General features: G+C 34.8%; 9 non-coding genes across 9 annotated transcripts; all 9 read left to right on the top strand.

The window, feature by feature from the left end:
• Positions 1-294: 294 nt before the first annotated feature.
• On the top strand, positions 295-367 carry Trnak-cuu (transfer RNA lysine (anticodon CUU)). Its single transcript has one exon. It is a non-coding gene; the product is annotated as a tRNA-Lys (tRNA).
• A 2,749-nt stretch (positions 368-3,116) lies between these two features.
• On the top strand, positions 3,117-3,189 carry Trnak-cuu (transfer RNA lysine (anticodon CUU)). The gene has a single exon. It is a non-coding gene; the product is annotated as a tRNA-Lys (tRNA).
• A 2,749-nt stretch (positions 3,190-5,938) lies between these two features.
• Positions 5,939-6,011, top strand: Trnak-cuu (transfer RNA lysine (anticodon CUU)). Its single transcript has one exon. It is a non-coding gene; the product is annotated as a tRNA-Lys (tRNA).
• Positions 6,012-8,759: 2,748 nt separating this feature from the next.
• On the top strand, positions 8,760-8,832 carry Trnak-cuu (transfer RNA lysine (anticodon CUU)). The gene has a single exon. It is a non-coding gene; the product is annotated as a tRNA-Lys (tRNA).
• Positions 8,833-11,581: 2,749 nt separating this feature from the next.
• Positions 11,582-11,654, top strand: Trnak-cuu (transfer RNA lysine (anticodon CUU)). The gene has a single exon. It is a non-coding gene; the product is annotated as a tRNA-Lys (tRNA).
• Positions 11,655-14,403: 2,749 nt separating this feature from the next.
• Positions 14,404-14,476, top strand: Trnak-cuu (transfer RNA lysine (anticodon CUU)). Its single transcript has one exon. It is a non-coding gene; the product is annotated as a tRNA-Lys (tRNA).
• A 2,738-nt stretch (positions 14,477-17,214) lies between these two features.
• On the top strand, positions 17,215-17,287 carry Trnak-cuu (transfer RNA lysine (anticodon CUU)). The gene has a single exon. It is a non-coding gene; the product is annotated as a tRNA-Lys (tRNA).
• Positions 17,288-20,035: 2,748 nt separating this feature from the next.
• Positions 20,036-20,108, top strand: Trnak-cuu (transfer RNA lysine (anticodon CUU)). Its single transcript has one exon. It is a non-coding gene; the product is annotated as a tRNA-Lys (tRNA).
• Positions 20,109-22,856: 2,748 nt separating this feature from the next.
• On the top strand, positions 22,857-22,929 carry Trnak-cuu (transfer RNA lysine (anticodon CUU)). The gene has a single exon. It is a non-coding gene; the product is annotated as a tRNA-Lys (tRNA).
• The last annotated feature ends 418 nt before the right edge of the window (positions 22,930-23,347 follow it).

The following is a 23,347-nucleotide window of genomic DNA, read 5'->3' as shown; positions in this document are numbered from 1 at the left end:
TTGGGTTCAAGGTAATCACAAAATACATTTTTCTAATTTTACATGGTTAATCGTATACGATATATTTTCCTTCAGTTTGGAAGTTAATCTTTGGTGCATAAATTTTAATGACATGGTCTCATAATTTTGCCATATCGATGTATCACACGAAAGAGTTTGTTACCGAACATTCTTTTTTTCAGTCACCATGAGTAAATTTTATGTGAAATAATGACAGCTAATGTTGTTTTTTTATTATGATATATAAATACGATGTCTCTTGATGAGAAAAGTCAATAGATGTTAACATTATCTGCCCGGTTAGCTCAGTCGGTAGAGCACGGGACTCTTAATCCCGGGGTCGTGGGTTCGAGCCCCACATCGGGCGTGTATATTTTAATAGCTACAGCTTTGTTTGTAAATACAGTTTTTAGTGGCGTATTTCTCATCAATATTTTGCCGTAGTAATTTGCACTTTCTCAAAATTCCACAGCAAAACACCTCTTTTGTTCAATTTGCTTGTAAGGTAGGTAAACATTTGAATTATTTGACTTCTGAGCGTAACCTGGTCACCCAAGAATCATGTTCGTTTTTCGAAATGCCATCTCGTTTTATTTTCATTAAGTGTTTTCGAATTTTCCTCTTCATTTGGATACGAGGAATTGCATAATTGAGTTGAATAAACACATTTTCTTCTTGCTATAGTTTTTTAAACAAATATCCCATAAGAGACCTTTTGTGATTCGACTAGTCCCATATTAGCTTTTTTAATTTTAAGTGTTCTGTAGCTAATTATAAGTGATCTATCGTTCAGACATCAGCAGTTAATCTGTTACCGTCATATAAGTTTCTGGTAGGGATCTTTCACACCAAAGAATCTGGTAACGAATATTCTAAGATAAAGTGGTATATGCTGTATTGAGCTTAATACATAATAACAATCACAAATGTTAAGGACAATCGTCAATGTAAAGTTCTAAGACTAAATAGAAGGTATATAGTCGTGTTAGATATGGCACATCACCATCGGATGTTGAAGAAAAAACTTTCTATTGGCTGTTGACTTATCAGACTAACGTTTGTTTTGAGAAAGGTACAGCTAGTAATATCGTTCTTCAGTCATCGCCTGGATATTTATGTCATGGCATGAACTAAATACTGCGTTGTAATTAGTCGATAGTGAAACCATTATTCTAAAGAAATTTTTAATTAACATGGAACAATATGACACCGGAAGCAGACGAATTCACAATATGAACAATCTCGGCCTTTGCTGTCCTAACCAACATCCTGCAGTTTACAAGAGGAGTATCACCAAGCACATCAGATCGATGTGTATTCGTGCAACTACTTCCAAACTATATTCAAAATAACAAAGTCAAACCAAAATAGAAAATATTCAAAGAAAGGTTTGATGATTAAATATAAGGTATATATTCATATTAGATGTGATAAGAACACATCGGGAATTGAAGAAACGACGTCGGACTGGCTCTTGGTTTGTATAACACGTTTCTCTTGCTCTGAGAAGGCACAACTAGTGTTCGTCATTTAATATCGCACGGCTATTAACGTCAGATCGTGAAACATACCTCCCACGTAATTCGTCACAATTGGGGGCTTTATATTTAACAAATTTGTTTCCCTTGATCAAGATGCCGGCGGAAAGAGACAAGTTCACGATCGGGTCAATTTTGGTCAATCATATCCTAAATTACATGTTGCACTCCACAATTACCGAAAACATGAAACTGATGTGTATTCTTACAACCAATCCCTACGATATTTCACAACATGACGGATGTGATGTAGCGACGTTTCAATCGGCTGTCTTATCAGCGTACAGACTGGTACAAGGCTGTAAAAATGCTAAAGGTTATTCACAATACGTTAAGTGACATAAGGCGACTGAGAAAAATACCTAATTGTATTGTTCTTTTCAAGTCAATTTTCCATTAACAGACGAACATAGTGATATAGAAACAGGCATCTAAGCAAAACACAAATAACACAAATACGTCAGCAAACACACACAAACAAGGAGAGGTTCATAGTCTTCAAGACTAATTTTTATGTGTAATAAACCCAGCGGATGTTAAAGCAAATACGTCGGAAATGAAAAATATAGCGTCTGCCTTTTCTTTGCCTGTCTAATGATACATCTCGATAGACTTTTTTCACATACGAATGACTGGTTTATATTGTATGAGACATCTCTTGACGAGAAAAGGTAATATATGTTTACAATATCAGTCAGTAGAGCACGGGACTCTTAATCCCGGGGTCGTGGGTTGGAGCCGCACATTGGGCGATTCGATTTTGATTATAGTGTTTTATATGACAGAGGACAATTTTATGTGATAAAATAACATTTTGCACACTGTCTTAACATTTTACTACGCATCATTGTGAGTTAAGAATACGAAATCAACTTGAGGAGAAAAGGGAATAACTGTTATCAATATCAGCCTGGTTAACACAAGACTGGTAAATACAACTTTTAGATGTATATGTCTCCTTATTGTTTGCTTTATATAGCTGATGATTAGGTTGAACAGTGCTGAACTTTTTTATAGTTTGTACTTTGCCATAAACTTCCACACCGCGTCATCGTGGAGTAACATGTTTTGCGAAAGTTTTTGTAAGGTTATTAATAATTTGATTTATTTGATTTTAGAGTTTGACCCAAATATGTTGTTCATTTATCCCGCCATATTCCTGTTTTTTGTTTGTATTAAGTTTGCTTAGACTTTCTATCTTATGGTACGTGAAATTGTATAATTGCACTGAATGGAGAAATAGTCTGTTATCGTTTCAAAAAAAGTATTTCGCAAGAGACCTTTTGGGTTCAAGGTAATCACAAAATACATTTTTCTAATTTTACATGGTTAATCATATACGATATATTTTCCTTCAGTTTGGAAGTTAATCTTTGGTGCATAAGTTTTAATGACATGGTCTCATAATTTTGCCATATCGATGTATCACACGAAAGAGTTTGTTATCGAACATTCTTTTTTTTCAGTCACCATGAGTAAATTTTATGTGAAATAATGACAGCTAATGTTGTTTTTTTATTATGATATATAAATACGATGTCTCTTGATGAGAAAAGTCAATAGATGTTAACATTATCTGCCCGGTTAGCTCAGTCGGTAGAGCACGGGACTCTTAATCCCGGGGTCGTGGGTTCGAGCCCCACATCGGGCGTGTATATTTTAATAGCTACAGCTTTGTTTGTAAATACAGTTTTTAGTGGCGTATTTCTCATCAATATTTTGCCGTAGTAATTTGCACTTTCTCAAAATTCCACAGCAAAACACCTCTTTTGTTCAATTTGCTTGTAAGGTAGGTAAACATTTGAATTATTTGACTTCTGAGCGTAACCTGGTCACCCAAGAATCATGTTCGTTTTTCGAAATGCCATCTCGTTTTATTTTCATTAAGTGTTTTCGAATTTTCCTCTTCATTTGGATACGAGGAATTGCATAATTGAGTTGAATAAACACATTTTCTTCTTGCTATAGTTTTTTAAACAAATATCCCATAAGAGACCTTTTGTGATTCGACTAGTCCCATATTAGCTTTTTTAATTTTAAGTGTTCTGTAGCTAATTATAAGTGATCTATCGTTCAGACATCAGCAGTTAATCTGTTACCGTCATATAAGTTTCTGGTAGGGATCTTTCACACCAAAGAATCTGGTAACGAATATTCTAAGATAAAGTGGTATATGCTGTATTGAGCTTAATACATAATAACAATCACAAATGTTAAGGACAATCGTCCATGTAAAGTTCTAAGACTAAATAGAAGGTATATAGTCGTGTTAGATATGGCACATCACCATCGGATGTTGAAGAAAAAACTTTCTATTGGCTGTTGACTTATCAGACTAACGTTTGTTTTGAGAAAGGTACAGCTAGTAATATCGTTCTTCAGTCATCGCCTGGATATTTATGTCATGGCATGAACTAAATACTGCGTTGTAATTAGTCGATAGTGAAACCATTATTCTAAAGAAATTTTTAATTAACATGGAACAATATGACACCGGAAGCAGACGAATTCACAATATGAACAATCTCGGCCTTTGCTGTCCTAACCAACATCCTGCAGTTTACAAGAGGAGTATCACCAAGCACATCAGATCGATGTGTATTCGTGCAACTACTTCCAAACTATATTCAAAATAACAAAGTCAAACCAAAATAGAAAATATTCAAAGAAAGGTTTGATGATTAAATATAAGGTATATATTCATATTAGATGTGATAAGAACACATCGGGAATTGAAGAAACGACGTCGGACTGGCTCTTGGTTTGTATAACACGTTTCTCTTGCTCTGAGAAGGCACAACTAGTGTTCGTCATTTAATATCGCACGGCTATTAACGTCAGATCGTGAAACATACCTCCCACGTAATTCGTCACAATTGGGGGCTTTATATTTAACAAATTTGTTTCCCTTGATCAAGATGCCGGCGGAAAGAGACAAGTTCACGATCGGGTCAATTTTGGTCAATCATATCCTAAATTACATGTTGCACTCCACAATTACCGAAAACATGAAACTGATGTGTATTCTTACAACCAATCCCTACGATATTTCACAACATGACGGATGTGATGTAGCGACGTTTCAATCGGCTGTCTTATCAGCGTACAGACTGGTACAAGGCTGTAAAAATGCTAAAGGTTATTCACAATACGTTAAGTGACATAAGGCGACTGAGAAAAATACCTAATTGTATTGTTCTTTTCAAGTCAATTTTCCATTAACAGACGAACATAGTGATATAGAAACAGGCATCTAAGCAAAACACAAATAACACAAATACGTCAGCAAACACACACAAACAAGGAGAGGTTCATAGTCTTCAAGACTAATTTTTATGTGTAATAAACCCAGCGGATGTTAAAGCAAATACGTCGGAAATGAAAAATATAGCGTCTGCCTTTTCTTTGCCTGTCTAATGATACATCTCGATAGACTTTTTTCACATACGAATGACTGGTTTATATTGTATGAGACATCTCTTGACGAGAAAAGGTAATATATGTTTACAATATCAGTCAGTAGAGCACGGGACTCTTAATCCCGGGGTCGTGGGTTGGAGCCGCACATTGGGCGATTCGATTTTGATTATAGTGTTTTATATGACAGAGGACAATTTTATGTGATAAAATAACATTTTGCACACTGTCTTAACATTTTACTACGCATCATTGTGAGTTAAGAATACGAAATCAACTTGAGGAGAAAAGGGAATAACTGTTATCAATATCAGCCTGGTTAACACAAGACTGGTAAATACAACTTTTAGATGTATATGTCTCCTTATTGTTTGCTTTATATAGCTGATGATTAGGTTGAACAGTGCTGAACTTTTTTATAGTTTGTACTTTGCCATAAACTTCCACACCGCGTCATCGTGGAGTAACATGTTTTGCGAAAGTTTTTGTAAGGTTATTAATAATTTGATTTATTTGATTTTAGAGTTTGACCCAAATATGTTGTTCATTTATCCCGCCATATTCCTGTTTTTTGTTTGTATTAAGTTTGCTTAGACTTTCTATCTTATGGTACGTGAAATTGTATAATTGCACTGAATAGAGAAATAGTCTGTTATCGTTTCAAAAAAAGTATTTCGCAAGAGACCTTTTGGGTTCAAGGTAATCACAAAATACATTTTTCTAATTTTACATGGTTAATCATATACGATATATTTTCCTTCAGTTTGGAAGTTAATCTTTGGTGCATAAGTTTTAATGACATGGTCTCATAATTTTGCCATATCGATGTATCACACGAAAGAGTTTGTTATCGAACATTCTTTTTTTTCAGTCACCATGAGTAAATTTTATGTGAAATAATGACAGCTAATGTTGTTTTTTTATTATGATATATAAATACGATGTCTCTTGATGAGAAAAGTCAATAGATGTTAACATTATCTGCCCGGTTAGCTCAGTCGGTAGAGCACGGGACTCTTAATCCCGGGGTCGTGGGTTCGAGCCCCACATCGGGCGTGTATATTTTAATAGCTACAGCTTTGTTTGTAAATACAGTTTTTAGTGGCGTATTTCTCATCAATATTTTGCCGTAGTAATTTGCACTTTCTCAAAATTCCACAGCAAAACACCTCTTTTGTTCAATTTGCTTGTAAGGTAGGTAAACATTTGAATTATTTGACTTCTGAGCGTAACCTGGTCACCCAAGAATCATGTTCGTTTTTCGAAATGCCATCTCGTTTTATTTTCATTAAGTGTTTTCGAATTTTCCTCTTCATTTGGATACGAGGAATTGCATAATTGAGTTGAATAAACACATTTTCTTCTTGCTATAGTTTTTTAAACAAATATCCCATAAGAGACCTTTTGTGATTCGACTAGTCCCATATTAGCTTTTTTAATTTTAAGTGTTCTGTAGCTAATTATAAGTGATCTATCGTTCAGACATCAGCAGTTAATCTGTTACCGTCATATAAGTTTCTGGTAGGGATCTTTCACACCAAAGAATCTGGTAACGAATATTCTAAGATAAAGTGGTATATGCTGTATTGAGCTTAATACATAATAACAATCACAAATGTTAAGGACAATCGTCCATGTAAAGTTCTAAGACTAAATAGAAGGTATATAGTCGTGTTAGATATGGCACATCACCATCGGATGTTGAAGAAAAAACTTTCTATTGGCTGTTGACTTATCAGACTAACGTTTGTTTTGAGAAAGGTACAGCTAGTAATATCGTTCTTCAGTCATCGCCTGGATATTTATGTCATGGCATGAACTAAATACTGCGTTGTAATTAGTCGATAGTGAAACCATTATTCTAAAGAAATTTTTAATTAACATGGAACAATATGACACCGGAAGCAGACGAATTCACAATATGAACAATTTCGGCCTTTGCTGTCCTAACCAACATCCTGCAGTTTACAAGAGGAGTATCACCAAGCACATCAGATCGATGTGTATTCGTGCAACTACTTCCAAACTATATTCAAAATAACAAAGTCAAACCAAAATAGAAAATATTCAAAGAAAGGTTTGATGATTAAATATAAGGTATATATTCATATTAGATGTGATAAGAACACATCGGGAATTGAAGAAACGACGTCGGACTGGCTCTTGGTTTGTATAACACGTTTCTCTTGCTCTGAGAAGGCACAACTAGTGTTCGTCATTTAATATCGCACGGCTATTAACGTCAGATCGTGAAACATACCTCCCACGTAATTCGTCACAATTGGGGGCTTTATATTTAACAAATTTGTTTCCCTTGATCAAGATGCCGGCGGAAAGAGACAAGTTCACGATCGGGTCAATTTTGGTCAATCATATCCTAAATTACATGTTGCACTCCACAATTACCGAAAACATGAAACTGATGTGTATTCTTACAACCAATCCCTACGATATTTCACAACATGACGGATGTGATGTAGCGACGTTTCAATCGGCTGTCTTATCAGCGTACAGACTGGTACAAGGCTGTAAAAATGCTAAAGGTTATTCACAATACGTTCAGTGACATAAGGCGACTGAGAAAAATACCTAATTGTATTGTTCTTTTCAAGTCAATTTTCCATTAACAGACGAACATAGTGATATAGAAACAGGCATCTAAGCAAAACACAAATAACACAAATACGTCAGCAAACACACACAAACAAGGAGAGGTTCATAGTCTTCAAGACTAATTTTTATGTGTAATAAATCCAGCGGATGTTAAAGCAAATACGTCGGAAATGAAAAATATAGCGTCTGCCTTTTCTTTGCCTGTCTAATGATACATCTCGATAGACTTTTTTCACATACGAATGACTGGTTTATATTGTATGAGACATTTCTTGACGAGAAAAGGTAATATATGTTTACAATATCAGTCGGTAGAGCACGGGACTCTTAATCCCGGGGTCGTGGGTTGGAGCCGCACATTGGGCGATTCGATTTTGATTATAGTGTTTTATATGACAGGGGACAATTTTATGTGATAAAATAACATTTTGCACACTGTCTTAACATTTTACTACGCATCATTGTGAGTTAAGAATACGAAATCAACTTGAGGAGAAAAGGGAATAACTGTTATCAATATCAGCCTGGTTAACACAAGACTGGTAAATACAACTTTTAGATGTATATGTCTCCTTATTGTTTGCTTTATATAGCTGATGATTAGGTTGAACAGTGCTGAACTTTTTTATAGTTTGTACTTTGCCATAAACTTCCACACCGCGTCATCGTGGAGTAACATGTTTTGCGAAAGTTTTTGTAAGGTTATTAATAATTTGATTTATTTGATTTTAGAGTTTGACCCAAATATGTTGTTCATTTATCCCGCCATATTCCTGTTTTTTGTTTGTATTAAGTTTGCTTAGACTTTCTATCTTATGGTACGTGAAATTGTATAATTGCACTGAATAGAGAAATAGTCTGTTATCGTTTCAAAAAAAGTATTTCGCAAGAGACCTTTTGGGTTCAAGGTAATCACAAAATACATTTTTCTAATTTTACATGGTTAATCGTATACGATATATTTTCCTTCAGTTTGGAAGTTAATCTTTGGTGCATAAATTTTAATGACATGGTCTCATAATTTTGCCATATCGATGTATCACACGAAAGAGTTTGTTACCGAACATTCTTTTTTTCAGTCACCATGAGTAAATTTTATGTGAAATAATGACAGCTAATGTTGTTTTTTTATTATGATATATAAATACGATGTCTCTTGATGAGAAAAGTCAATAGATGTTAACATTATCTGCCCGGTTAGCTCAGTCGGTAGAGCACGGGACTCTTAATCCCGGGGTCGTGGGTTCGAGCCCCACATCGGGCGTGTATATTTTAATAGCTACAGCTTTGTTTGTAAATACAGTTTTTAGTGGCGTATTTCTCATCAATATTTTGCCGTAGTAATTTGCACTTTCTCAAAATTCCACAGCAAAACACCTCTTTTGTTCAATTTGCTTGTAAGGTAGGTAAACATTTGAATTATTTGACTTCTGAGCGTAACCTGGTCACCCAAGAATCATGTTCGTTTTTCGAAATGCCATCTCGTTTTATTTTCATTAAGTGTTTTCGAATTTTCCTCTTCATTTGGATACGAGGAATTGCATAATTGAGTTGAATAAACACATTTTCTTCTTGCTATAGTTTTTTAAACAAATATCCCATAAGAGACCTTTTGTGATTCGACTAGTCCCATATTAGCTTTTTTAATTTTAAGTGTTCTGTAGCTAATTATAAGTGATCTATCGTTCAGACATCAGCAGTTAATCTGTTACCGTCATATAAGTTTCTGGTAGGGATCTTTCACACCAAAGAATCTGGTAACGAATATTCTAAGATAAAGTGGTATATGCTGTATTGAGCTTAATACATAATAACAATCACAAATGTTAAGGACAATCGTCAATGTAAAGTTCTAAGACTAAATAGAAGGTATATAGTCGTGTTAGATATGGCACATCACCATCGGATGTTGAAGAAAAAACTTTCTATTGGCTGTTGACTTATCAGACTAAGGTTTGTTTTGAGAAAGGTACAGCTAGTAATATCGTTCTTCAGTCATCGCCTGGATATTTATGTCATGGCATGAACTAAATACTGCGTTGTAATTAGTCGATAGTGAAACCATTATTCTAAAGAAATTTTTAATTAACATGGAACAATATGACACCGGAAGCAGACGAATTCACAATATGAACAATCTCGGCCTTTGCTGTCCTAACCAACATCCTGCAGTTTACAAGAGGAGTATCACCAAGCACATCAGATCGATGTGTATTCGTGCAACTACTTCCAAACTATATTCAAAATAACAAAGTCAAACCAAAATAGAAAATATTCAAAGAAAGGTTTGATGATTAAATATAAGGTATATATTCATATTAGATGTGATAAGAACACATCGGGAATTGAAGAAACGACGTCGGACTGGCTCTTGGTTTGTATAACACGTTTCTCTTGCTCTGAGAAGGCACAACTAGTGTTCGTCATTTAATATCGCACGGCTATTAACGTCAGATCGTGAAACATACCTCCCACGTAATTCGTCACAATTGGGGGCTTTATATTTAACAAATTTGTTTCCCTTGATCAAGATGCCGGCGGAAAGAGACAAGTTCACGATCGGGTCAATTTTGGTCAATCATATCCTAAATTACATGTTGCACTCCACAATTACCGAAAACATGAAACTGATGTGTATTCTTACAACCAATCCCTACGATATTTCACAACATGACGGATGTGATGTAGCGACGTTTCAATCGGCTGTCTTATCAGCGTACAGACTGGTACAAGGCTGTAAAAATGCTAAAGGTTATTCACAATACGTTAAGTGACATAAGGCGACTGAGAAAAATACCTAATTGTATTGTTCTTTTCAAGTCAATTTTCCATTAACAGACGAACATAGTGATATAGAAACAGGCATCTAAGCAAAACACAAATAACACAAATACGTCAGCAAACACACACAAACAAGGAGAGGTTCATAGTCTTCAAGACTAATTTTTATGTGTAATAAACCCAGCGGATGTTAAAGCAAATACGTCGGAAATGAAAAATATAGCGTCTGCCTTTTCTTTGCCTGTCTAATGATACATCTCGATAGACTTTTTTCACATACGAATGACTGGTTTATATTGTATGAGACATCTCTTGACGAGAAAAGGTAATATATGTTTACAATATCAGTCAGTAGAGCACGGGACTCTTAATCCCGGGGTCGTGGGTTGGAGCCGCACATTGGGCGATTCGATTTTGATTATAGTGTTTTATATGACAGAGGACAATTTTATGTGATAAAATAACATTTTGCACACTGTCTTAACATTTTACTACGCATCATTGTGAGTTAAGAATACGAAATCAACTTGAGGAGAAAAGGGAATAACTGTTATCAATATCAGCCTGGTTAACACAAGACTGGTAAATACAACTTTTAGATGTATATGTCTCCTTATTGTTTGCTTTATATAGCTGATGATTAGGTTGAACAGTGCTGAACTTTTTTATAGTTTGTACTTTGCCATAAACTTCCACACCGCGTCATCGTGGAGTAACATGTTTTGCGAAAGTTTTTGTAAGGTTATTAATAATTTGATTTATTTGATTTTAGAGTTTGACCCAAATATGTTGTTCATTTATCCCGCCATATTCCTGTTTTTTGTTTGTATTAAGTTTGCTTAGACTTTCTATCTTATGGTACGTGAAATTGTATAATTGCACTGAATAGAGAAATAGTCTGTTATCGTTTCAAAAAAAGTATTTCGCAAGAGACCTTTTGGGTTCAAGGTAATCACAAAATACATTTTTCTAATTTTACATGGTTAATCATATACGATATATTTTCCTTCAGTTTGGAAGTTAATCTTTGGTGCATAAGTTTTAATGACATGGTCTCATAATTTTGCCATATCGATGTATCACACGAAAGAGTTTGTTATCGAACATTCTTTTTTTTCAGTCACCATGAGTAAATTTTATGTGAAATAATGACAGCTAATGTTGTTTTTTTATTATGATATATAAATACGATGTCTCTTGATGAGAAAAGTCAATAGATGTTAACATTATCTGCCCGGTTAGCTCAGTCGGTAGAGCACGGGACTCTTAATCCCGGGGTCGTGGGTTCGAGCCCCACATCGGGCGTGTATATTTTAATAGCTACAGCTTTGTTTGTAAATACAGTTTTTAGTGGCGTATTTCTCATCAATATTTTGCCGTAGTAATTTGCACTTTCTCAAAATTCCACAGCAAAACACCTCTTTTGTTCAATTTGCTTGTAAGGTAGGTAAACATTTGAATTATTTGACTTCTGAGCGTAACCTGGTCACCCAAGAATCATGTTCGTTTTTCGAAATGCCATCTCGTTTAATTTTCATTAAGTGTTTTCGAATTTTCCTCTTCATTTGGATACGAGGAATTGCATAATTGAGTTGAATAAACACATTTTCTTCTTGCTATAGTTTTTTAAACAAATATCCCATAAGAGACCTTTTGTGATTCGACTAGTCCCATATTAGCTTTTTTAATTTTAAGTGTTCTGTAGCTAATTATAAGTGATCTATCGTTCAGACATCAGCAGTTAATCTGTTACCGTCATATAAGTTTCTGGTAGGGATCTTTCACACCAAAGAATCTGGTAACGAATATTCTAAGATAAAGTGGTATATGCTGTATTGAGCTTAATACATAATAACAATCACAAATGTTAAGGACAATCGTCAATGTAAAGTTCTAAGACTAAATAGAAGGTATATAGTCGTGTTAGATATGGCACATCACCATCGGATGTTGAAGAAAAAACTTTCTATTGGCTGTTGACTTATCAGACTAAGGTTTGTTTTGAGAAAGGTACAGCTAGTAATATCGTTCTTCAGTCATCGCCTGGATATTTATGTCATGGCATGAACTAAATACTGCGTTGTAATTAGTCGATAGTGAAACCATTATTCTAAAGAAATTTTTAATTAACATGGAACAATATGACACCGGAAGCAGACGAATTCACAATATGAACAATCTCGGCCTTTGCTGTCCTAACCAACATCCTGCAGTTTACAAGAGGAGTATCACCAAGCACATCAGATCGATGTGTATTCGTGCAACTACTTCCAAACTATATTCAAAATAACAAAGTCAAACCAAAATAGAAAATATTCAAAGAAAGGTTTGATGATTAAATATAAGGTATATATTCATATTAGATGTGATAAGAACACATCGGGAATTGAAGAAACGACGTCGGACTGGCTCTTGGTTTGTATAACACGTTTCTCTTGCTCTGAGAAGGCACAACTAGTGTTCGTCATTTAATATCGCACGGCTATTAACGTCAGATCGTGAAACATACCTCCCACGTAATTCGTCACAATTGGGGGCTTTATATTTAACAAATTTGTTTCCCTTGATCAAGATGCCGGCGGAAAGAGACAAGTTCACGATCGGGTCAATTTTGGTCAATCATATCCTAAATTACATGTTGCACTCCACAATTACCGAAAACATGAAACTGATGTGTATTCTTACAACCAATCCCTACGATATTTCACAACATGACGGATGTGATGTAGCGACGTTTCAATCGGCTGTCTTATCAGCGTACAGACTGGTACAAGGCTGTAAAAATGCTAAAGGTTATTCACAATACGTTAAGTGACATAAGGCGACTGAGAAAAATACCTAATTGTATTGTTCTTTTCAAGTCAATTTTCCATTAACAGACGAACATAGTGATATAGAAACAGGCATCTAAGCAAAACACAAATAACACAAATACGTCAGCAAACACACACAAACAAGGAGAGGTTCATAGTCTTCAAGACTAATTTTTATGTGTAATAAACCCAGCGGATGTTAAAGCAAATACGTCGGAAATGAAAAATATAGCGTCTGCCTTTTCTTTGCCTGTCTAATGATACATCTCGATAGACTTTTTTCACATACGAATGACTGGTTTATATTGTATGAGACATCTCTTGACGAGAAAAGGTAATATATGTTTACAATATCAGTCAGTAGAGCACGGGACTCTTAATCCCGGGGTCGTGGGTTGGAGCCGCACATTGGGCGATTCGATTTTGATTATAGTGTTTTATATGACAGAGGACAATTTTATGTGATAAAATAACATTTTGCACACTGTCTTAACATTTTACTACGCATCATTGTGAGTTAAGAATACGAAATCAACTTGAGGAGAAAAGGGAATAACTGTTATCAATATCAGCCTGGTTAACACAAGACTGGTAAATACAACTTTTAGATGTATATGTCTCCTTATTGTTTGCTTTATATAGCTGATGATTAGGTTGAACAGTGCTGAACTTTTTTATAGTTTGTACTTTGCCATAAACTTCCACACCGCGTCATCGTGGAGTAACATGTTTTGCGAAAGTTTTTGTAAGGTTATTAATAATTTGATTTATTTGATTTTAGAGTTTGACCCAAATATGTTGTTCATTTATCCCGCCATATTCCTGTTTTTTGTTTGTATTAAGTTTGCTTAGACTTTCTATCTTATGGTACGTGAAATTGTATAATTGCACTGAATAGAGAAATAGTCTGTTATCGTTTCAAAAAAAGTATTTCGCAAGAGACCTTTTGGGTTCAAGGTAATCACAAAATACATTTTTCTAATTTTACATGGTTAATCATATACGATATATTTTCCTTCAGTTTGGAAGTTAATCTTTGGTGCATAAGTTTTAATGACATGGTCTCATAATTTTGCCATATCGATGTATCACACGAAAGAGTTTGTTATCGAACATTCTTTTTTTTCAGTCACCATGAGTAAATTTTATGTGAAATAATGACAGCTAATGTTGTTTTTTTATTATGATATATAAATACGATGTCTCTTGATGAGAAAAGTCAATAGATGTTAACATTATCTGCCCGGTTAGCTCAGTCGGTAGAGCACGGGACTCTTAATCCCGGGGTCGTGGGTTCGAGCCCCACATCGGGCGTGTATATTTTAATAGCTACAGCTTTGTTTGTAAATACAGTTTTTAGTGGCGTATTTCTCATCAATATTTTGCCGTAGTAATTTGCACTTTCTCAAAATTCCACAGCAAAACACCTCTTTTGTTCAATTTGCTTGTAAGGTAGGTAAACATTTGAATTATTTGACTTCTGAGCGTAACCTGGTCACCCAAGAATCATGTTCGTTTTTCGAAATGCCATCTCGTTTTATTTTCATTAAGTGTTTTCGAATTTTCCTCTTCATTTGGATACGAGGAATTGCATAATTGAGTTGAATAAACACATTTTCTTCTTGCTATAGTTTTTTAAACAAATATCCCATAAGAGACCTTTTGTGATTCGACTAGTCCCATATTAGCTTTTTTAATTTTAAGTGTTCTGTAGCTAATTATAAGTGATCTATCGTTCAGACATCAGCAGTTAATCTGTTACCGTCATATAAGTTTCTGGTAGGGATCTTTCACACCAAAGAATCTGGTAACGAATATTCTAAGATAAAGTGGTATATGCTGTATTGAGCTTAATACATAATAACAATCACAAATGTTAAGGACAATCGTCAATGTAAAGTTCTAAGACTAAATAGAAGGTATATAGTCGTGTTAGATATGGCACATCACCATCGGATGTTGAAGAAAAAACTTTCTATTGGCTGTTGACTTATCAGACTAACGTTTGTTTTGAGAAAGGTACATCGTTCTTCAGTCATCGCCTAGATATTTATGTCATGGCATGAACTAAATACTGCGTTGTAATTAGTCGATAGTGAAACCATTATTCTAAAGAAATTTTTAATTAACATGGAACAATATGACACCGGAAGCAGACGAATTCACAATATGAACAATCTCGGCCTTTGCTGTCCTAACCAACATCCTGCAGTTTACAAGAGGAGTATCACCAAGCACATCAGATCGATGTGTATTCGTGCAACTACTTCCAAACTATATTCAAAATAACAAAGTCAAACCAAAATAGAAAATATTCAAAGAAAGGTTTGATGATTAAATATAAGGTATATATTCATATTAGATGTGATAAGAACACATCGGGAATTGAAGAAACGACGTCGGACTGGCTCTTGGTTTGTATAACACGTTTCTCTTGCTCTGAGAAGGCACAACTAGTGTTCGTCATTTAATATCGCACGGCTATTAACGTCAGATCGTGAAACATACCTCCCACGTAATTCGTCACAATTGGGGGCTTTATATTTAACAAATTTGTTTCCCTTGATCAAGATGCCGGCGGAAAGAGACAAGTTCACGATCGGGTCAATTTTGGTCAATCATATCCTAAATTACATGTTGCACTCCACAATTACCGAAAACATGAAACTGATGTGTATTCTTACAACCAATCCCTACGATATTTCACAACATGACGGATGTGATGTAGCGACGTTTCAATCGGCTGTCTTATCAGCGTACAGACTGGTACAAGGCTGTAAAAATGCTAAAGGTTATTCACAATACGTTAAGTGACATAAGGCGACTGAGAAAAATACCTAATTGTATTGTTCTTTTCAAGTCAATTTTCCATTAACAGACGAACATAGTGATATAGAAACAGGCATCTAAGCAAAACACAAATAACACAAATACGTCAGCAAACACACACAAACAAGGAGAGGTTCATAGTCTTCAAGACTAATTTTTATGTGTAATAAACCCAGCGGATGTTAAAGCAAATACGTCGGAAATGAAAAATATAGCGTCTGCCTTTTCTTTGCCTGTCTAATGATACATCTCGATAGACTTTTTTCACATACGAATGACTGGTTTATATTGTATGAGACATTTCTTGACGAGAAAAGGTAATATATGTTTACAATATCAGTCGGTAGAGCACGGGACTCTTAATCCCGGGGTCGTGGGTTGGAGCCGCACATTGGGCGATTCGATTTTGATTATAGTGTTTTATATGACAGAGGACAATTTTATGTGATAAAATAACATTTTGCACACTGTCTTAACATTTTACTACGCATCATTGTGAGTTAAGAATACGAAATCAACTTGAGGAGAAAAGGGAATAACTGTTATCAATATCAGCCTGGTTAACACAAGACTGGTAAATACAACTTTTAGATGTATATGTCTCCTTATTGTTTGCTTTATATAGCTGATGATTAGGTTGAACAGTGCTGAACTTTTTTATAGTTTGTACTTTGCCATAAACTTCCACACCGCGTCATCGTGGAGTAACATGTTTTGCGAAAGTTTTTGTAAGGTTATTAATAATTTGATTTATTTGATTTTAGAGTTTGACCCAAATATGTTGTTCATTTATCCCGCCATATTCCTGTTTTTTGTTTGTATTAAGTTTGCTTAGACTTTCTATCTTATGGTACGTGAAATTGTATAATTGCACTGAATAGAGAAATAGTCTGTTATCGTTTCAAAAAAAGTATTTCGCAAGAGACCTTTTGGGTTCAAGGTAATCACAAAATACATTTTTCTAATTTTACATGGTTAATCGTATACGATATATTTTCCTTCAGTTTGGAAGTTAATCTTTGGTGCATAAATTTTAATGACATGGTCTCATAATTTTGCCATATCGATGTATCACACGAAAGAGTTTGTTACCGAACATTCTTTTTTTCAGTCACCATGAGTAAATTTTATGTGAAATAATGACAGCTAATGTTGTTTTTTTATTATGATATATAAATACGATGTCTCTTGATGAGAAAAGTCAATAGATGTTAACATTATCTGCCCGGTTAGCTCAGTCGGTAGAGCACGGGACTCTTAATCCCGGGGTCGTGGGTTCGAGCCCCACATCGGGCGTGTATATTTTAATAGCTACAGCTTTGTTTGTAAATACAGTTTTTAGTGGCGTATTTCTCATCAATATTTTGCCGTAGTAATTTGCACTTTCTCAAAATTCCACAGCAAAACACCTCTTTTGTTCAATTTGCTTGTAAGGTAGGTAAACATTTGAATTATTTGACTTCTGAGCGTAACCTGGTCACCCAAGAATCATGTTCGTTTTTCGAAATGCCATCTCGTTTTATTTTCATTAAGTGTTTTCGAATTTTCCTCTTCATTTGGATACGAGGAATTGCATAATTGAGTTGAATAAACACATTTTCTTCTTGCTATAGTTTTTTAAACAAATATCCCATAAGAGACCTTTTGTGATTCGACTAGTCCCATATTAGCTTTTTTAATTTTAAGTGTTCTGTAGCTAATTATAAGTGATCTATCGTTCAGACATCAGCAGTTAATCTGTTACCGTCATATAAGTTTCTGGTAGGGATCTTTCACACCAAAGAATCTGGTAACGAATATTCTAAGATAAAGTGGTATATGCTGTATTGAGCTTAATACATAATAACAATCACAAATGTTAAGGACAATCGTCAATGTAAAGTTCTAAGACTAAATAGAAGGTATATAGTCGTGTTAGATATGGCACATCACCATCGGATGTTGAAGAAAAAACTTTCTATTGGCTGTTGACTTATCAGACTAACGTTTGTTTTGAGAAAGGTACAGCTAGTAATATCGTTCTTCAGTCATCGCCTGGATATTTATGTCATGGCATGAACTAAATACTGCGTTGTAATTAGTCGATAGTGAAACCATTATTCTAAAGAAATTTTTAATTAACATGGAACAATATGACACCGGAAGCAGACGAATTCACAATATGAACAATCTCGGCCTTTGCTGTCCTAACCAACATCCTGCAGTTTACAAGAGGAGTATCACCAAGCACATCAGATCGATGTGTATTCGTGCAACTACTTCCAAACTATATTCAAAATAACAAAGTCAAACCAAAATAGAAAATATTCAAAGAAAGGTTTGATGATTAAATATAAGGTATATATTCATATTAGATGTGATAAGAACACATCGGGAATTGAAGAAACGACGTCGGACTGGCTCTTGGTTTGTATAACACGTTTCTCTTGCTCTGAGAAGGCACAACTAGTGTTCGTCATTTAATATCGCACGGCTATTAACGTCAGATCGTGAAACATACCTCCCACGTAATTCGTCACAATTGGGGGCTTTATATTTAACAAATTTGTTTCCCTTGATCAAGATGCCGGCGGAAAGAGACAAGTTCACGATCGGGTCAATTTTGGTCAATCATATCCGAAATTACATGTTGCACTCCACAATTACCGAAAACATGAAACTGATGTGTATTCTTACAACCAATCCCTACGATATTTCACAACATGACGGATGTGATGTAGCGACGTTTCAATCGGCTGTCTTATCAGCGTACAGACTGGTACAAGGCTGTAAAAATGCTAAAGGTTATTCACAATACGTTAAGTGACATAAGGCGACTGAGAAAAATACCTAATTGTATTGTTCTTTTCAAGTCAATTTTCCATTAACAGACGAACATAGTGATATAGAAACAGGCATCTAAGCAAAACACAAATAACACAAATACGTCAGCAAACACACACAAACAAGGAGAGGTTCATAGTCTTCAAGACTAATTTTTATGTGTAATAAACCCAGCGGATGTTAAAGCAAATACGTCGGAAATGAAAAATATAGCGTCTGCCTTTTCTTTGCCTGTCTAATGATACATCTCGATAGACTTTTTTCACATACGAATGACTGGTTTATATTGTATGAGACATCTCTTGACGAGAAAAGGTAATATATGTTTACAATATCAGTCAGTAGAGCACGGGACTCTTAATCCCGGGGTCGTGGGTTGGAGCCGCACATTGGGCGATTCGATTTTGATTATAGTGTTTTATATGACAGAGGACAATTTTATGTGATAAAATAACATTTTGCACACTGTCTTAACATTTTACTACGCATCATTGTGAGTTAAGAATACGAAATCAACTTGAGGAGAAAAGGGAATAACTGTTATCAATATCAGCCTGGTTAACACAAGACTGGTAAATACAACTTTTAGATGTATATGTCTCCTTATTGTTTGCTTTATATAGCTGATGATTAGGTTGAACAGTGCTGAACTTTTTTATAGTTTGTACTTTGCCATAAACTTCCACACCGCGTCATCGTGGAGTAACATGTTTTGCGAAAGTTTTTGTAAGGTTATTAATAATTTGATTTATTTGATTTTAGAGTTTGACCCAAATATGTTGTTCATTTATCCCGCCATATTCCTGTTTTTTGTTTGTATTAAGTTTGCTTAGACTTTCTATCTTATGGTACGTGAAATTGTATAATTGCACTGAATAGAGAAATAGTCTGTTATCGTTTCAAAAAAAGTATTTCGCAAGAGACCTTTTGGGTTCAAGGTAATCACAAAATACATTTTTCTAATTTTACATGGTTAATCGTATACGATATATTTTCCTTCAGTTTGGAAGTTAATCTTTGGTGCATAAATTTTAATGACATGGTCTCATAATTTTGCCATATCGATGTATCACACGAAAGAGTTTGTTACCGAACATTCTTTTTTTCAGTCACCATGAGTAAATTTTATGTGAAATAATGACAGCTAATGTTGTTTTTTTATTATGATATATAAATACGATGTCTCTTGATGAGAAAAGTCAATAGATGTTAACATTATCTGCCCGGTTAGCTCAGTCGGTAGAGCACGGGACTCTTAATCCCGGGGTCGTGGGTTCGAGCCCCACATCGGGCGTGTATATTTTAATAGCTACAGCTTTGTTTGTAAATACAGTTTTTAGTGGCGTATTTCTCATCAATATTTTGCCGTAGTAATTTGCACTTTCTCAAAATTCCACAGCAAAACACCTCTTTTGTTCAATTTGCTTGTAAGGTAGGTAAACATTTGAATTATTTGACTTCTGAGCGTAACCTGGTCACCCAAGAATCATGTTCGTTTTTCGAAATGCCATCTCGTTTTATTTTCATTAAGTGTTTTCGAATTTTCCTCTTCATTTGGATACGAGGAATTGCATAATTGAGTTGAATAAACACATTTTCTTCTTGCTATAGTTTTTTAAACAAATATCCCATAAGAGACCTTTTGTGATTCGACTAGTCCCATATTAGCTTTTTTAATTTTAAGTGTTCTGTAGCTAATTATAAGTGATCTATCGTTCAGACATCAGCAGTTAATCTGTTACCGTCATATAAGTTTCTGGTAGGGATCTTTCACACCAAAGAATCTGGTAACGAATATTCTAAGATAAAGTGGTATATGCTGTATTGAGCTTAATACATAATAACAATCACAAATGTTAGGGACAATCGTCAATGTAAAGTTCTAAGACTAAATAGAAGGTATATAGTCGTGTTAGATATGGCACATCACCATCGGATGTTGAAGAAAAAACTTTCTATTGGCTGTTGACTTATCAGACTAAGGTTTGTTTTGAGAAAGGTACAGCTAGTAATATCGTTCTTCAGTCATCGCCTGGATATTTATGTCATGGCATGAACTAAATACTGCGTTGTAATTAGTCGATAGTGAAACCATTATTCTAAAGAAATTTTTAATTAACATGGAACAATATGACACCGGAAGCAGACGAATTCACAATATGAACAATCTCGGCCTTTGCTGTCCTAACCAACATCCTGCAGTTTACAAGAGGAGTATCACCAAGCACATCAGATCGATGTGTATTCGTGCAACTACTTCCAAACTATATTCAAAATAACAAAGTCAAACCAAAATAGAAAATATTCAAAGAAAGGTTTGATGATTAAATATAAGGTATATATTCATATTAGATGTGATAAGAACACATCGGGAATTGAAGAAACGACGTCGGACTGGCTCTTGGTTTGTATAACACGTTTCTCTTGCTCTGAGAAGGCACAACTAGTGTTCGTCATTTAATATCGCACGGCTATTAACGTCAGATCGTGAAACATACCTCCCACGTAATTCGTCACAATTGGGGGCTTTATATTTAACAAATTTGTTTCCCTTGATCAAGATGCCGGCGGAAAGAGACAAGTTCACGATCGGGTCAATTTTGGTCAATCATATCCTAAATTACATGTTGCACTCCACAATTACCGAAAACATGAAACTGATGTGTATTCTTACAACCAATCCCTACGATATTTCACAACATGACGGATGTGATGTAGCGACGTTTCAATCGGCTGTCTTATCAGCGTACAGACTGGTACAAGGCTGTAAAAATGCTAAAGGTTATTCACAATACGTTAAGTGACATAAGGCGACTGAGAAAAATACCTAATTGTATTGTTCTTTTCAAGTCAATTTTCCATTAACAGACGAACATAGTGATATAGAAACAGGCATCTAAGCAAAACACAAATAACACAAATACGTCAGCAAACACACACAAACAAGGAGAGGTTCATAGTCTTCAAGACTAATTTTTATGTGTAATAAACCCAGCGGATGTTAAAGCAAATACGTCGGAAATGAAAAATATAGCGTCTGCCTTTTCTTTGCCTGTCTAATGATACATCTCGATAGACTTTTTTCACATACGAATGACTGGTTTATATTGTATGAGACATCTCTTGACGAGAAAAGGTAATATATGTTTACAATATCAGTCAGTAGAGCACGGGACTCTTAATCCCGGGGTCGTGGGTTGGAGCCGCACATTGGGCGATTCGATTTTGATTATAGTGTTTTATATGACAGAGGACAATTTTATGTGATAAAATAACATTTTGCACACTGTCTTAACATTTTACTACGCATCATTGTGAGTTAAGAATACGAAATCAACTTGAGGAGAAAAGGGAATAACTGTTATCAATATCAGCCTGGTTAACACAAGACTGGTAAATACAACTTTTAGATGTATATGTCTCCTTATTGTTTGCTTTATATAGCTGATGATTAGGTTGAACAGTGCTGAACTTTTTTATAGTTTGTACTTTGCCATAAACTTCCACACCGCGTCATCGTGGAGTAACATGTTTTGCGAAAGTTTTTGTAAGGTTATTAATAATTTGATTTATTTGATTTTAGAGTTTGACCCAAATATGTTGTTCATTTATCCCGCCATATTCCTGTTTTTTGTTTGTATTAAGTTTGCTTAGACTTTCTATCTTATGGTACGTGAAATTGTATAATTGCACTGAATAGAGAAATAGTCTGTTATCGTTTCAAAAAAAGTATTTCGCAAGAGACCTTTTGGGTTCAAGGTAATCACAAAATACATTTTTCTAATTTTACATGGTTAATCGTATACGATATATTTTCCTTCAGTTTGGAAGTTAATCTTTGGTGCATAAATTTTAATGACATGGTCTCATAATTTTGCCATATCGATGTATCACACGAAAGAGTTTGTTACCGAACATTCTTTTTTTCAGTCACCATGAGTAAATTTTATGTGAAATAATGACAGCTAATGTTGTTTTTTTATTATGATATATAAATACGATGTCTCTTGATGAGAAAAGTCAATAGATGTTAACATTATCTGCCCGGTTAGCTCAGTCGGTAGAGCACGGGACTCTTAATCCCGGGGTCGTGGGTTCGAGCCCCACATCGGGCGTGTATATTTTAATAGCTACAGCTTTGTTTGTAAATACAGTTTTTAGTGGCGTATTTCTCATCAATATTTTGCCGTAGTAATTTGCACTTTCTCAAAATTCCACAGCAAAACACCTCTTTTGTTCAATTTGCTTGTAAGGTAGGTAAACATTTGAATTATTTGACTTCTGAGCGTAACCTGGTCACCCAAGAATCATGTTCGTTTTTCGAAATGCCATCTCGTTTTATTTTCATTAAGTGTTTTCGAATTTTCCTCTTCATTTGGATACGAGGAATTGCATAATTGAGTTGAATAAACACATTTTCTTCTTGCTATAGTTTTTTAAACAAATATCCCATAAGAGACCTTTTGTGATTCGACTAGTCCCGTATTAGCTTTTTTAATTTTAAGTGTTCTGTAGCTAATTATAAGTGATCTA

This window comes from Sinohyriopsis cumingii, chromosome 10, assembly GCF_028554795.1.
Source record: "Sinohyriopsis cumingii isolate HCF-2022 chromosome 10, ASM2855479v2, whole genome shotgun sequence".
Lineage (NCBI taxonomy): Eukaryota > Metazoa > Mollusca > Bivalvia > Unionida > Unionidae > Sinohyriopsis > Sinohyriopsis cumingii.
This window is presented reverse-complemented; position numbering and strand designations above follow the sequence as displayed.